Source organism: Kogia breviceps, chromosome 9, assembly GCF_026419965.1.
Source record: "Kogia breviceps isolate mKogBre1 chromosome 9, mKogBre1 haplotype 1, whole genome shotgun sequence".
Taxonomy (NCBI): Eukaryota; Metazoa; Chordata; class Mammalia; order Artiodactyla; family Physeteridae; genus Kogia; species Kogia breviceps.
In genome coordinates, this window is record NC_081318.1 from 41,956,987 (window position 1) to 41,975,121 (window position 18,135).

Consider the following 18,135-nt stretch of genomic DNA (forward strand, 5'->3'; position numbering starts at 1 on the left):
CACAGGCTCCAGACGCGCAGGCTCAGCGGCATGGCTCACGGGCCCAGCAGCTCCGTGGCATGTGGGATCTTCCCGGACTGGGGCAAGAACCCATGTCCCCTGCATCGGCAGGCAGACTCTCAACCACTGCGCCACCAGGGAAGCCCTACAATGCTATATTTCAAGTAATTAAAATAAAGTTAAGAACTGGAAGAAATGCAAAACTTGTAGATACAGGAAAGGGAAGGAAGCTAAAGATGGCAAGCAGTAACAAATGGAAAGATGAAGTAAATGTGATCTACAAAAACTGAAATGCAAATAATATAGCATAGAGAAGAAAACAGACTATCCTTGGACAAAATGTCTTTAAAAAGGGTATGTCTTTATTCTATATTGAAGAAATCTATGAATTACATCACAACCTAGAACAGGTAATGATGATTATTCAAATGTCACCTTCTAAGAGAGGACTGCCCTGATCACCCTTATCTAAAATTACAACCCATTCCTCATCTCAGCACTTTGCTGCTTTATGTTTTTCTCTTTAGCACTTACCACCATTTAACATACATTTTACAAATCTTGTTTATTGTGAACTCCACCCACCCTACCTCCAACTAAAATGTAAACTCCATCAAGGTACAGATTAAATGAATTACATAAGTTGTGGCATCAAAAAGAGGAAGCCATCTGGGAGAACTGAAGAAGTTTCAGAGAAAGTATTTTAGGTTACATATTCAAGGAACCCACCATATGAAAGGTGTAAGAAAAACACCTCCATCTACCCTGTGTCTTATTTATTGCTTTATCCTCAACTCCTAGAACAGTCTTAGGCACAACCAGGAGACTGAATTAAGAAAAGGGAGAAAAGCATTCCAGGGCAAAGGAATGGGCCCTAAAGTGGGGATGAACTTGGTACTTTCAGGAACAAAAAGAAGGTACATGAACTACAATGAGGTGAGGTAGTGGACCAAGAGATAAGTGGTAAAAAATGAGGTCAGGGAGGCAGGCAGGGGCCAGATCATGTGGTACCCAGCCAAAGTAAGAAATCTGGATGTTATTTTAGGCATGATGGGAAGCCACTGGAGGGTTTTACACAGGCAAGTGACCTGACCTGATTTGTGTTTTAAAGATAGCTCTTACTGCTAAGAGAAGAAATGGAAATAAGAAAACTAGTAAGGAGCCTACTGCAATAGTCAAAGAAAGAAAGGGTATACTGAATTTAGATGGTATGGATGCAGAGAAATGAAGATTCAGAATATGTTTTTTTGTTTGTTTGTTTTTTTTTTTTTGTTTTTTTTTTTTTTCGGTATGCGGGCCTCTCACTGTTGTGGCCTCTCCCGTTGCGGAGCACAGGCTCCGGACGCACAGGCTCAGCGGCCATGGCTCACGGGCTTAGTTGCTCCGCGGCATGTGGGATCTTCCCGGACCAGGGCACGAACCCGTGTCTCCTGCATCGGCAGGCGGATTCTCAACCACTGCGCCACCAGGGAAGCCCCAGAATATGTTTTGAAAGAATTGTCAGGACATTGCTGGTGGGTTAGACAGACTGGCAAAAGAAAAAGAAACAAAGATAAAAAGACAAAAGATAACTCCTAAGTACTTGGCTTGAACAACTCAATGGCTAGTGATATCTCCAGGGAAACAGGATACAAAGGGGAGGAAAAGAGTGGGCGGTGAGGGCCAAAATCACAAAAATCAAAAATAGCTTTGAACATGTTAAGTGGAGGTGTCTGTTACATATTCAAGAAGAGATGGCCGGTAGGCAGTTAAACATATGAATTCAGAAATTCCAGGGTTGGTTGGTGCTGAAAATATACATTTAGGAAACATAAGCATATAGATAGTATTAGGAGAGGATCAGATTCCCAAAGAGAGATTATAGATAAAAGGGGGTCTAGACAGTGCCCTGGAGCACTCCAACATTGAGACGTTAGGCAGAGAAAGAATAAGAAAGATTGATCAGTCAGGGAGGAGAAAGGAAAACTAGGACTGGCGCAAGGTCACTCACTTTGTGTTAAATGCTACTGAAAAGTCAAATGAAATGCCAGAGATGTGAACATAAAATTTGGAAATAAGATTACTGGTAGTTTTGCACAAAAGCAGTCTCAGTAACAGTGAGGAAGAAGAGTGACTAGGTTGAGAGTAGATAATTCTCTGTACATAACTACTATAACATTTAAAATAATTTCATGTTTTAAATTATTTTAAAATTAAACATGTTACTTGCCAGTTTCCCGACACAACTTATTTCCCAGGAGAGAATCATGTCATATTCATCTCTACATTCCTAACAGAGTGCTGATACACAGGAGTTATTAAAAAAGATAAATGACAAAAATATACTTTCAGGAAAGTTTCTTCTGAGGAAGAAACTGTGTCTCAACACAAAAGACAGACTTAGGAAATACACCAATAATATAACACTGGTTGACTAAAACACACAGACTTTTCACATTTCATAAGAATCTTTCCTTACCCCAAATTCTAAAATCAACCACAGTCTATAATTCAGAAGACCTAAACTCAGTCTACAAATGCTTTGGAGAGTAGAATTGTTTTGGTGGACTAAGAGTATGAAAGGGAAATTCTGACTTCCTGTGGTACTGGGCTGTCTGTAGTCATAGCTAGGAAGAAGAGACAGTAAGACAGTGCCAGTGTGAAATATAACCTCTGGATAAAGAAATATTAGTTATAGACCTGAGTGATATAACTGTGACATTTATAAGCATGTCAATGTATATAAAAGTATATTCACCCAAAATACCTTTAGATCTGAAGAGTATTACTTGATTTCAAACATCAGTTACATAAGAAGAAACAGTTATCAAATCATCTTTTCTAAAAGCATATGTTTACAAAATCTTTTGGTTACTATCTAAAAGATATGCCAAATCTCTATGCCAAAATTCACATTTAAGAAAATCAAGCTATAATGCCACTGCTTCCTATTTCACTACCTATGGAAAAATCAACTTAAATACAATATCCAGTAATTTTAGTGTTTAACTTATTTAAACTTACTTCTAGAAATCAATTATATTCAAAGAACTAGATGCCTCAAAAAGGTTTCAATTGATAGATTATTGGAACCCTTGAGATTTGTTTATATTCTCTTGCCATTTGTTCTTATTCCAAAGCATAAAGTTATCAAAATCTTGGCATGTGAAAATCCATTATCATTTTAAAGGTTTGAATATTAGTATCTATAAATAATAATATTTATAAATTAATATATATTTTCCAAAAGAGAAAAGTAGCAACTTGTTTTGAAAACTGCTAAATATGCTTTTCAGTAACAACAACGAAATTGAGTTGTGACAGGCTGGAAGTGACAAAAGTCGGAACTTGAGGAAAATTAAAACATATTTTTGGTAGGATCTACTATAAACATTCAGCTCTCCCCATCTTTACGAAAAGAGATATTCAGCCCCGAATTACATAAATATGACCAGGATTCTATTTCTCCCCTTAGTAACTACAATTAAAACAAACAAACAAACAAAAACAGACTGCAAAGATCCAAGGAAGGTTTACATCAGTAACTTAAAATTTCAAAGGTAACATTTGATCTTTCCTAAATAATTTCAAGTTCAAGCTATACCACTTTGGATTTTAAAACATAGACAAACTGTATGCTGTTTCACATACTGACAAATACAATTAAATTTCTTTCTCCTAAAGTTTATGTAATTCTAAATACAAAAAAACAACTACTCACTACAAAAGGAAAAAAGATACATAAATTTACTTGTCTACTCATTATTACTAACAAAAGCCTTACATCATACACATAGATGAAACTGTCTAGCACTCAAATTCCTCCCATCTCTTACATAATTCAAGGAGAAAATTAAAGAACTTCACTATTTAAATGCCGTAAGTATTTTAAATATAACTGGTGTAAAAATACCTAGATTCTAGATTTACTATAACAAGAACACTAAGATGTTACAAGATAACATAAGCTTGTCCTATATGTTAACTTTGATGTTCCCTCCCCAATTTTCTCTAAAGATCATATCTTAGTTTGCATGCCCCCAGCTCCTCCCTTTTTACTGAGATAAAAAATGGTGTACAAATGGAACCAACTTTTACTTTCTTAATCTTATTCTGGATTCTTGGTTAATCTACTTAAAAGATTTTAATATTTAATTGTATGAACACATGTAAGAATGAGATAACTTAGAAGTTTAAATACATTTTTTTCTTTGCTCTGAACTTGGAATTTAAATCTCTACTCACAGAATTACTGGCCACACTCATTCAATCAACACAGTTACTGGACCCTTACAATGTGTGTATTAGTAATTAGGGATGTAAAAGCTAATAAAAACAAGGTCCCTGCTTATAAAACTAAGAATCTGAGGTCAGGTAAGTTAGAAGACAATTATATTAACACAGTGATAAATACTACAATGGAGGCAAGCACAGAAATATGACTATGAGAACGAAAAAAAGGGTGCTTTCTCCTATCCTGGGGTCAAATCCTTCAGATCCCGAAGGACTAGTAGGCCTTAGTCTGATGAGAAATGTGGGTAGGTGCTAGAGGATATGAGCAGGCTAATTGGTAACTGTACAGGTCCAAAAGCAAGAAGAGAGAGCACAGTTCTTTATGGTAACTACAAATAGTTCAATACAACTCATTATCAGGGTCCAGGAGATACAGGGTACTAAAGTTAAACAAAAGCCAGATTATAAAGGACTTTGTTGGCCACACTAAAGAACTTAGAATAGGCTTCATCTTGAAAACTTATGAACAGCATTAAAGGATTTGAAGCAGAAAATTGCACAATCACATTAATTCACATGCCAAGTCACATTCATATTTTTAAAAATTACCACTAACAATAATATTGAGGATGAACTGCAGGAGATAATGGCAGCAATCCCAAGATCTGTTGCAATAGCCTAGGGAAGACAGAAGCAGTGGGGATGAAGAGAAATTAAGTTAGAATGCTATTGTCCCTAACAGTAGCCACTAGCTACATGTGGCTATCAAGCACTTGAAATTTAGCTAGTCTGAATTAATATATGCTCTAAGTATAGAACAGAAACCAGGTTTTGAAGACCAATTATGAAAAAAAGAATAAAGCATGTCAATTTTTATACTGATTACGGGTTGAAATAAAATTTTAGCTATACTGGGCTACATAAAATCTGATACTAAAGTTAACCTCACATGTTCCTTTTTACTTTTTAAATGTAGCTACTAGAAAAGTTTAAATTACATATGTGGCTTGCATTAACTTCTAATGGACAGTGCTGGGTGAGATATTAATGACATGAACTGACAAGTCTCTGTAGCTTGTGGGGGGAGTGGTAAGACTCAAATTTATGAATTTAGGTTGAGCAACTGGATTAATGGTTGTTCCAATCATTAAAAGCAAAATTCATTTGAGTTTAAGGTGCTAAATTGGCTTTAGGGAGACAAATATCTAGTAGGCAGCTACATATACAAAAGTTAGAAGTTCTAGATATGTCTAGGTTAGGCAGATATTAACATTTTAAGTCAACAACATTTAAATGGTATGAAGGCCATGGGTATGGATTCAATTGCAGTATACAAAGCAGGAAGCAGGTCAGAAACAACACCAACATCCCACTACCACCACCACTATCACCTACACAAACCTAGGAAAAGGGGAGACAGAAGAATGAGGAAAGTAGTTCTTAGAAGCAGTTCAAGGAGGTCAACTGTAGTGGCCTCCTTCAAGAAGTGGTCAACTGTACCAAATGCTCTGGAGTGATCAATATAGAGACATAGAAGAATCTATACATCATTATCAGGGACCACTGTCAGAGCAGTGGAAAGATAGGGGAAAGACAGATGAAGGCAGATTGGAATTAAATAAGCAGTGAATAACTAACTGCAGACGGTGAGGGTAAACAATTCTTTCTGAATGTTTATCTGTGAATAGAAGAGCAATAAGGTAGAAGCTAGAGGACAATAAAGGGTTATGCAAGTTTTAGGAATTAAAAAAAAAAGGATAGCTGAATGTTTAAATGCTAATAAATGCTGTGAGTTTGGTGTTAGTAGATGCAAATTATTACATACAGAATGGATAAACAATAAGGTCCTACTGTATAGCACAGGGAACTACATTCCATATCCTGGAATAAACAACAATGGAAAAGAATATAAAAAAGAATGTATACATGTGTATAACTGAGTCACTCTGCTGCACAGCAGAAATTAACACAACACTGTAAATCAACTATACTCCAATAAATAAATTTTTAAAAAATGCTTTAAAAAGTAAAAAATAAGTTTAAAAAAAAAAAAAAGAAAAGATTACCTAGACAGGGACTTCCCTGGTGGCACAGTGGTTAAGAATCTGCCTGCCAATGCAGGGAACACAGGTTCAATCCCTGCCCTGGTCCGAGAGGATGCCACATGCCGTGGAGCAACTAAGCCCGTGCACTGCAACTACTGAGCCTGCATGATGCAACTACTGAAGCCCATGCACCTAGAGCCTGTGCTCCGCAACAAGAGAAGCCACCGCAATAAGAAGCCTGTGCACCTCAATGAAGAGTAGCCCCCGCTCACTGCAACTATAGATAGCTCACACACAGCAACAAAGACCCAATGCAGCCAAATAAATAAATAAATGAAATTAAAAAAAAAAAAAAGATTACCTACACAAGCAGCTGAAGAAAGGAAGGTAAACCAGGATACAGTTAACATTCTGGAATGATGGACAGAATTTTCTCTAAACTCCAGAAAAAAAAATCATCTGCTAATCCTAAAAGAGGGGTGGACCAGGGAATTTTAAGAGAGAAAGATTTGAATCAGCAACCACCAAAACAAAAAGAAGGGCTGGGAATACACAACAGGCAGCCAAGGAATTCTGTCCACTAGTTTAGGCTAAAGATCTGTGTGAACGTATCCCTGAAGCCACGAGATCTTTTACTCCAATAGCAATCTGTAACTTGAATGTAAGCCAATAGGCTGTTATTTGTAGCTGTTATTTTGCAGAAAGGGTATACAAAAACTACAAGGGATCAAGGGAGCTGACAAGTATGGTTGAAGTGATTTAGTGAACAAAATGGAAAGAGTCAAGGATCCAAGGTATGAAGTAAGGAAATGAGATAGCTAAGAATATGAAATTGTGAATAGAATAAGCCATACAATTAAGATTTCAGAGGTGGAACAGAAGTTCCAGATGATGACCACATGGAGCCATTAAAATGACGGCTCAACCATAATCCAGATACTGTGAAGCTAAATTATTGAACAAGTTTTACACATGGGCACTAAAAACGCCCCAGAATGGTAAGAGAGCTTGGGGTAGAAAGAAAAACTGAGTGTTTGGTGACAACTTTAACAAATAAGGAGAAAACAGGGATGTGGTAACTGACAAATTTAAGAAGGGTGAGAAAATACTGTTTTTAAATAGCATAAGCTTTAAAGAAGCAGGGCTTTTTTTAAAGGAAGAATGGTCTAGAGTCTATAAAAGCACTATCTGATAGAAATGTAAAGTGAATGACATATGTAATTATAAATATTCTAGTAGACACATTATGGAAGTAAGAGTAAAAAGGTGAAATTAACTTTAATGTCATTTTATTTCACCCAATGTATATACAATATTATCATTTCAATACGCAATCAATATAAAAAGCTATTATGACTCATTTTACATTATTCATTACTCTACTTTCTTTTCCTTTGTAATAATCTTTGAAATACAGCACGACTTACTTAGGACTAGCCACATTTCAAGTGCTCAAGAGCCACATGTGGTTAGCGGCTACCCTACTAGATATAGAAATAGAAATTTCAGGGCTTCCCTGGTGGCACAGTGGTTGAGAATCTGCCTGCCAATGCAGGGAACATGGGTTCGCGCCCCGGTCCAGGAAGATCCCATATACCGCGGAGTGGCTGGGCCTGTGAGTCATAGCCGCTGAGCCTGTGCATCCAGAGCCTGTGCTCCACAACAAGAGAGGCCACAACAGTGAGAGGCCCGTGTACCACAAAAAAAAAAAAAAAAAAAAAAAAAAAGAAAGAAAGAAAGAAAGAAAAAAGAAATAGAAATTTCATAGATATAGGACATTTTCATCATTACCAAAAGTCCTACTAGAGAGTACAAAACTAAATGAACAATAGTACCCAGTAGTAAGTGAGGATGTGGGAAAATAGGCACTTTCATACATGACTGGTCGAATATAAACTGAAACCACTGCCCTGAAGATCAATTTGGCCATGTGCATCAAAAATTTAAGTTTTCATGCTCTCACACTCAACAAATTCCACTTTCATGAATTTATAATCTTACAAATTTATAAGATTTAGATAAAAGAACACTCAACAAAACACTATTAACAATAATGAAATATCATAAAAACCAAAGTTTCAAAAACAAGTGCAACAAATAATACATTATGGTACTCCCATGTGTTAAAACACCAAGCAACCATTAAAATTAAAGTTTTAGAAGAACAGACATGACAAATAACAACATACTGAATGGAAAAACTATTATTACACAGTTGGTACAGTAATATTTACCTTTAAACATTCTCTTATGTATACACTGGAAAACAAAAGAATATAGACTAGTGACATTAATGAAATTAGCAGAACAAAAAGACTTCAGAAAATTCTCTCCTTCATTAAAAGCAATAGAAAATGTCTTACGAACTCTGGAAATTAACAAAAGGCTTGCAGCAATCCAAAGAGCACTTATTCAAAAAAAAGGGCTGAATCTCAGTAAAAACAGCAGCATTTTTTGCATTTTAACTCGCCTATTCTTATCTTCCCTCATCAGCTCTACAGTAGCCTTGAAAACCGACAGCAGGCAATCATGGCAAAAATTAGCACCCTGTCAGCAACTGGAATAGGCTCCTTCAGAGCACCATTCCCAAAGAACATTATGTGACCTGTTTGATGATTCCCTGCAAGGCCCCACAAATAACCACTAGGATAACCAGAGACTTCAGTGACAACACATGACAAAGAAAATAGACTTTACAGAATTAGTTCCCCCAAAGTCATTAAACAAGCAAACAACAAACAGCGATAATAAATAAACCCTGAGGGGTGGAGGAGAAAGGGGAGAGGGAGAATCTGACCAGGGGTGTCACGCTGTATCGTTCAAAATGTCCAGTTTTCAACAAAAAATTATCAGACATGCAAAAACCCCCAAGAAAGCATAACCCATATTCAGGGGGAGAAAAAAGCAATCAATAGAAACTAACCCTGAGAAAACTCAGACATTAGACAGAGACTTTAAATCTGCTATTTAAAATATGTTCAAATAACTAAAGGAAATCATGTCTAAAAAACTAAAAGTGTAAGAACTACATTCACCAAATAGAGAAAATTAATAAAGAGATGGAAATTATTAAAAAGAACCAAATAAAAATTCTCAGGTTGAAAAGTAGAATAACTGAAATGAAACTTCACTAGAGAGAGAGGATCAAAAACAGATGTGAGGGCTTCCCTGGTGGCGCAGTGGTTGAGAGTCCGCCTGCCAATGCAGGGGACACGGGTTCGTGCCCCAGTCTGGGAAGATCCCACATGCCGCGGAGCAGCTGGGCCTGTGAGCCATGGCCACTGAGCCTGTGCGTCCAGAGCCTGTGCTCCGCAACGGGAGAGGCCACAACAGTGAGAGGTCCGCGTACCGAAAAAGAAAAAAACAAAAAAACAGATGTGAGCTAGCTGAAGAATTAGCAAACTTGAAGTTTGGTCAAATAACATTTACCAGTCTAAGGAACAGAAACAAAAAAGAGTGAAGAAAAAACTGAACAGAGCCAGAGACTGTGGAACAAAATCAAGCATACCAACCTACACATAATGGGAGTCCCTGAAGTAGTAGAAAGGAGAAGGGAGGGAGAGAGGGAAAGAGACAGGGGGAGAAAGGGAGTAAGAGGCAAAAAGTATGTTTGAAGAAACAACCGCAGACAATATCCCAAATCTGAAGAAAAATATGTTTACACATTAAAAGCTCAGCAACTCCAAACAGGAAAAAAGCAGAGAGATCCACACCAAGACACATCAAAATCAAACTGCCAAAAAACAGAGATAAAAAATGAGGAAAGCAGCAAGAGAGACTTTAAGTGACCATATACAGGGGACTCTTAAAATGAATGACTAACATGTCATCAGAAACCAGAGGCCAGAAAGTAGATGGATGACATATTCAAGATGTTAAAACAAAAAGACTGTCAACCAAGAATTCAGTATCTACCAAAGGTATCTTTCAAAAATGAAGGTGAACTTAAGACATTCTCTGATAAGCAAAAACGGAGAGAATTCCTCACAATCAGATATGCCCTACGAGAAATACTACATAAAAGACAGTACAAATATAATTTTTATTTGCAACTCTCTTCTACCTGATTTAAAGGAACACTTCATGAAGCAATAATTATTAAATTGTGTTCTTGGGTTTACTAAAGTAGAAAGAAGTAATTTGTATGACACTAAGAGCACAAAGGAGGGAAGAGGAAATGAAAGTATACAGGAGCAAAATTACTGTATTCTATTGAAACTAAGTTGGTAATAACCCAAATTACAATGTTATCAGTTATTAATTGTAATCACCAGGGCAATAAATAAATAACCTATTAAATATTAGGCACAGCACTTTAACAGACATTCCCTCAAAGAAGATATACAAATTGACAATAAGCACGTGAAAAGATGTTTAACATCATTAGCCATTAGGGAAATGCAAATCAGAACCACAATGATACCACCTCACTCCTACTACTATAGTTTAAAGGGACAGACAATAACAAATGTGGACATGGATGTGGAGAAACTGAAACCTTCACACATTGCTGGTAGGAATGTAAAATGCTACAGCTAATTTGGCAAACAGTTTGGTAGTTCCTCAGGAAGTTAAACATAGTTACCCTATGATCCAGCAATTCCATCCCAAGGTATAGATCCAAGAGAATTGAAAACATAAGTCCACATAAAAACTGGTACTTAAATGTTCTTGGCAGCATTACTCACAATAGCCAAAAAATAGAAATAAGCCACATGTCCATCAACTGATGAATGGATAAACAAAATTATGTGGTATTATCTATGCAACAGAATATCATTCAGTAATAAAAAGGTACAAAGTACTGATGCATGCTATCAATACAATATAGATGAACCTTGAAAACACCATGCTAAGTGAAAGAAGCTAGTTGCAAAAAAAATATTGAATGATTTCATTTACATGAAATGCCCAGAATAGGAAATTCTATAGAGATGGAAAGTAGATTAGTGGTTGCCTAGACCTGGGAATAGGAGAGAATGGGAGTAACTGTTAACAAGTACAGGGTTTCTTTTTGGGCTGATGAAAATGTCCTCAAATTAGATAGTGATGATGGCTGCACAACTCTGTGAATATACTAAAAATGACAGAACTGAATTTTATGGCGTGTGAATTGTATCTCAATAAAGCTGTTACAGAATCAAGTATGCAGTGTCTATAATAACTACCTTTCATATATAATTTTTATATCTCCTTTCCTACATGTATCTTCCCATTTGTGTAAAAAGATAGGAAGAAACTAAAAACTAGGCAAGAAATTATTAAAATTGGTTACTCATATGGATGGGTGGTTAAATGACAGAAAAGGAAAATGAGAATAGGGTAAAAGAGATAAGAGGTGGAAGGGACACTTCCAGACATACTGTTTTACAGAACTGACTATTAACACCACAATAATGTTTCACATATTCCAATGAATAACCAAAATCAGCCAGGATGTGAGAAGAGCTCAAAATGGACTAAAAACAGTAACAAATAAAACTAACTGTATTTCAAATGAGTAACATAACTCCAATGAACAAGGTGGGTAGAAAAGAACTAACTCTGGAAAACAGTATGTTGACTGAATAGTATAAGACTAAAGACAAAAAGAAGTGTATGCAATACTACACTCTAATAAGTAAATATATTTATAACAGCAATTCTGAAACTACACTTATGTGTATACCAGAACTGAACAAATAAGTAATAAATAAATTGTAGATGAGAGGTTTTCCACTGTTGGAGAAAAGAGTTACAAATAAGAAAAGAGAAAGGCTAGACTTAATCTTGTGTTAGTAGATTAGAATTGGTGTATTAGTATGAATTCATGGTTTTTAATATACATAAACATATATTTATGTTAACATATATATAATATATATTATCTATACATACACAGATATGTATAGAAATACAAATGTGTGAATGTAGACAAAAATATAACTTCCTAGATCTATGTTAAAAACACCTAGAAGCAAAGACACCCCACGAGTAATGAGCACTTTTAGTGCTGAGACCTTGGCTTCTAAATACTATTCTGAAATAAAAGGAACCTGAACTCCTTGGAAAATGATCAATTCCAGGGCTTAAGGAACAAAAATAAAAGACGAACCAGAAAATAAGGAAGTGCTCCAAAAAAAAAATGATGAGGCATGTTGAAAGATGAATAGGAGCTAATGGGAAAGAGCTCCCCATGGTCAAATTCAAGACAATTGGAGCAAAAAGCAATGATAAAATTTATATTCATGTGTCCTAATATTAATAAATAATTGAATGAATGAATGCATGAGACAGAACAATTCTTCCTTACAAAAGAATTCCCATTAAAAAATGTAGCATTGGGAATTTCCTGGCAGTCCAGTGGTTATGAGTTGGCACTTTCACTACCATGCCCTGGGTTCAATTCCTCATCTGGGAACTAAGATCCTGCAAGCCACAAGGAGTGGCAAAAAAAATAATAATAATAATAATAATAATTGAAAACAGAAAATCACTACTAAGGCAAACAGCACAGTAATAATTGTGACAGACAAGAATTATTGACAGGTAGTAGATAAAGGTATGAGAAATAAGTTATTTGCATAGTTCAACAAAGGACTAGTATCTAAAATATACAACTCAATTAGATAACAAGCACAACTTAAAAATGGACCAAAGATTTCAAAAGACCACCAAAGACATACAGATGACAATAAGCACATGATAAGATCCTCAACATCAATCGTTAGGAAAATGCAAATTATGATCACAATGAGGTATCTCTACAATTCCACTAGAATGGCTAAAATTAGTAAGAGTGGCCATCCCAGGTGTTGGTGAATACATGATCCAACTAGAATTTTTATACACTACTGATGGGAACATAAATGTTAACATCTATGTGGGAAAATGCTTTGGCAATTTCTTAAAAAGTTCAATGTACACCTACCTATAACTTAGCCTAAGTATTTACCCAAGAGAAATGTAATCATATGCCACCATCATTAAAGTTTTTAAAAGTTTACAAAGAAAAGAGTCAAAAAGAAAATACATCCAAATGTTAACATTGGTTGTATTTTGTTAACTGGATTTGGAGGTAATTCACTTTTATATTATTTTCTATTTTCCAAGTTATTATTAAGGAACCTGAAGCATTTCCATCCAAAAAAAAAAAAAAAAAACCACGTAGAAAGAAAATGAAATCATATTCACAAGTCACTACAGGTTTTCTTTTTGATAAATCAGATATTTATTTTCCATTTCTGACATGTTCATTAGACTGCAAAGGAAGAAACTCTACAGATAATTCTGACAAGATTTCAATCATGATGTGAATATGGGCAAGGCAGAGAAATAAAGGCTGGAGTACAAATAAGATGCATTAATAGCTGCTTAGTTGTATATCAACTTCAACAGAATTATATACCACAAGGATCCAACCCTAATTAAGCCCAGATAACATTATATAATATTTTGAGGGCTTCACTGGTGGCGCAGTGGTTAAGAATCCACCTGCCAATGCAGGGCACATGGGTTCGAGCCCCGGTCCGGGAAGATCCCACTTGCCGTGGAGCAAATAAGCCCGTGCACCACCACTACTGAGCCTGTGCCCTAGAGCCCACGAACCGCAACTACTGAAGCTGGTGCCCCTAGAGCCCATGCTCCACAACAAGAGAAGCCACTGCCATGAGAAGCCCGTGCACCGCAACACAGAGCAGCCCCTGCTTGCTGCAAAACTAGAGAAAGCAAAAAACCCAACGCAGCCAAAAAGAAATTTAAAAAATAAATAAAATAAAATTTATAAAATAATAAAAATATTTATAAAAACATAAAAGATATACTTTAAGTCTGCACATGATAAAACCTGAAAAAGTAACAAATACTTTATATGACACAGTCAGAACACAAATGAAATTCCGTATGGAAATATGTGGATCCAAACCTTGTCCTTTTCTCCATGCTCAAACCAGAATCTGAAAGATGAAGTTTCAGTTAAGGGCAGAACTACAAAATGCGACTGCAAATAGTAAGGAGGAGGTGGTGGAACACATTTCACCCACTCAATCAAGAAGTTCCTCTACTTTATAAAAAAAAAAGTATTGAAGAAGCAAGATGAAACAACAGCAGCACAAGTGGGAAAGGTAGAGACACCTTAGTTGACACTATGCTCCACATGTCAGTAAGGAAATAAAGTTACCCTAAAAGATAACTTTAGGCCTTGTTAACAGATTTATATAGCACGTAGACAGACACAAACGATAGATTTATTCAAGACTGCAATTTAAAATCACAAAATAGGGCTTCCCTGGTGGCGCAGTGGTTGAGAATCCGCCTGCCGATGCAGGAGACACGGGTTCGTGCCCCGGTCCGGGAAGATCCCACATGCCGCAGAGCAACTAAGCCCGTGAGCCATGGCCGCTAGGCCTGCGTGTCCGGAGCCTGTGCTCCGCAATGGGAGAGGCCACAACAGTGAGAGGCCCGCATACCGCAAAAATAAAAAATAAAAATAAAAATAAATAAATAAAAATAAAAATAAATAAATAAAAATAAAATCACAAGATATTCATTTCAGTTCAAAGTGTCAGCAAGGATATGTACCAAATGAAGAAAGTTCAGAGGGGAGTAACAATGGTTGGACGGATGTAACCACCTGCCACATAACATTTTCCTTGTTAAAAGAAACAGAAAGACTAAAAGTTGGCACAGAAGATTCAGAGAGAGAATTGTCTTCAAACTATTAAATAATAATATTAAAGACAGAAATCAGATTATCTTTTTGGTCTTAAGGAGTAAATGAGTACATCTGAATACAAATATCAAAGACAGATACATATAAAATACGAAGAGGGTTCAAGATGACAGAGTAGAAGGACATGCGTACACTCCCTCTTGCAAGAGCACTGGAATCACAACTAAGTGCTGAATAGTCATTGAGAGGAAGACACTGAAACTCACCAAAAAAGATACCCCACATCCAAAGAAAAAGGAGAAGCCACAACGAGACGGTAGCAGGGGTGCAATCACAATAAAATCAAATCCTATAACTGCTGGGTGGGTGACTCACAAATTGGAGAACACTTATACCACAGAAGTTCACCCACTGGAGTGAAGGTGCTGAGCCCCACATCAGGCTTCCCAAGCTGGGGGTCTGGCAACAGGAGGAGGAATGCCTAGAGAATGAAGACATTGAAGGCTAGTGGGATTTGACTGCAGGACTTCGACAGGACTAGGGGAAACAGAGACTCCACTCTTGGAAGGCAGACACAAAGTAGTGTGTGCATCGGGACCCAGGGGAAGGAGCAGTGACCCCAAAGGAGACTGAACCAAACCTACCTGCTAGTGTTGGAAGGCCTCTGGCTGTGGCTCACTGTGAGGACAAGGACACAGGCAGCAGAAGTTCTGGGAAGTACTCCTTGGCGAGAGCCCTCCCAGAGTCCTCCAACAGCCCCACCAAAGAGCCAGGTGGGCTCCAGTGTGGGGTCACCTCAGGCCAAACAACTAACAGGGAGGAAACCCAGCCCCACTCATCAGCAGACAAGCAGATTAAAGTTTTACTGATCTCTGCCCACAAGAGCAACACTCAGCTCTACCCACCATCTGTCCCTCCCACCAGGAAACCTGCACAAGCCTCTTAGATAGTCTCATCCACCAGAGGGCAGACAGCAAAAGCAAGAAGAACTACAATCCTGCAGCCTGTGGAACAAAAACCAGTCACAGAAAGACAGACAAGATGAAAAGGCAGAGGGCTAGGTACCAGATGAAGGAACAAGATAAAATTCCAAAAAAACAACAAAATGAAGTGGAGATTGGCAACCTTCCAGAAAAAGAATTCAGAATAATGATAGTGAAGATGATCCAGAACCTTGGTAAAAGAATGGAGGCAAAGATCAAGAAGATGTAAGAAATGTTTAACAAACACTTAGAAGGATTAAAGAAAAAATACCTAGAAGAATCAAAGAACAAACAAACAGAGATGAACAATACAATGAATGAAATGAAAAATACACTAGAAGGAATCAGTAGCAGAATAACGGAGGCAGAAGAATGGATAAGTGACCTGGAAGACAGAATGGTGGAATTCACGGCTGTGGAAGAGAATAAAGAAAAAAGAATGAAAAGAAATGAAGACAGCCTAAGAGACCTCTGGGACAACATTAAACACAACATTCACATTATAGGGGTCCCAGAAGGAGAAGAGAGAGAGAAAGGACCCGAAAAAATATTTGAAGAGATTATAGTCGAAAACTTCCCTAACATGGGAAAGGAAATAGCCACCCAGTCCAGGAAGTGCAGAGAGCTCCAGGCAGTATAAAACCCAAGGAGAAACATGCCAAGACACATAGTAATCAAACTGACAAAAATTAAAGACAAGGAAAAATTATTGAAAGCAGCAAGGGACAAATGACAAATAACATACAAGGGAACTCCCAAAAGATTAACAGCTGATCTCTCAGCAGAAACTCTACAGGACAGAAAGGAGTGGCATGCTATATTTAAAGTGATGAAAGGGAAGAAACTACAACCAAGATTACTCTACCCAGCAAGGATCTCATTCAGATTCGATGGAGAGATCAAAAGCTTTACAGACAAGCAAAAGCTAAGAGAATTCAGCACCACCAAACCAGCTCTACAACAAATGCTAAACGAACTTCTCTAAATGGGAAACACAAGAGAAGAAAAGGACCTACAAAAACAAACACATAACAATTGAGAAAATGGAAATAGGAACATACATATCGATAATTACCTTAAACATGAATGGATTAAATGCTCCAACCAAAAGACACAGGTTCGCTGAATGGATACAAAAACAAGATCCATATATATGCTGTCTACCAGAGACCCACTTCAGACCTAGCGACACATACAGACTGAAAGTGAGGGGATGGAAAAAGATATTCCATGCAAATGGAAATCAAAAGAAAGCTGGAGTACCTATACTCATATCAGACAAAATAGACTTTAAAATAAACAATGTTACAAGAGACAAGGAAGGACACTACATAATGATCAAAGGATCAATCCAAGAAGACGACATAACAATTATACATATATATGCACCCAACATAGAAGAACCTCAATACATAAGGCAACTGCTAACACCCATAAAAGAGGAAATTGACAGTAACACAATAATAGTGGGGAACTTTAACACCTCACTTACACCAATGGACAGATCATCCAGACAGAAAATTAATAAGGAAACACAAGCTTTAAAAGACACAACGTACCAGACAGAATTAATTGATATTTATAGGACATTCCATCCAAAAACAGCAGATTACACTTTTTTCTCAAGTGTGCACAGAACATTCTCCAGGATAGATCACAACTTGGGTCACAAATCAAGCCTCAGTAAATTTAAGAAAACTGAAATCATATCAAGCATCTTTTCTGACCACAACACTAGGAGATTAGAAATCAATTACAGGGAAAAAAACATAAAAAACACAAACACATGGAGGCTAGACAATACACTACTAAATAACCAAGAGGTCACTGAAGAAATCAAAGAGGAAATCAAAAAATACCTAGGGACAAATGACAATGAAAACACGACGATCCAAAACCTATGGGATGCAGCAAAAGCAGTTCGAAGAGGGAATTTTATACCAATACAAGCCTACCTCAAGAAACAAGAAAAATCTCAAATTAACAATCTAATTTTACACCTAAAGGAACTAGAGAAAGAACAACAAAACCCACAGTTAGTAGAAGGAAAGAAATCATAAAAATCAGAGCAGAAATAAATGAAATAGAAACCAAAAAAAAAACAATAGCAAAGATCAATAAAACTCAAAGCTCGTTCTTTGAGTAGATAAACGAAACTGATAAACCTTTAGTCACATCAAGAAAAAGGAGAGAACTCAAATCAATAAAATTAGAAATGAAAAAGGAAGAGTTATAACGGACACCG

At 36.8% G+C, this 18,135-nt stretch overlaps 1 protein-coding gene across 9 annotated transcripts in view; it reads right to left on the bottom strand.

Annotated features, from left to right (window-relative positions):
* SEPTIN7 (septin 7) overlaps positions 1-18,135 on the bottom strand; it is a 115,384-nt gene that overhangs the window by 78,302 nt on the left and 18,947 nt on the right. The gene's annotated exons all lie outside the window — the stretch shown is intronic.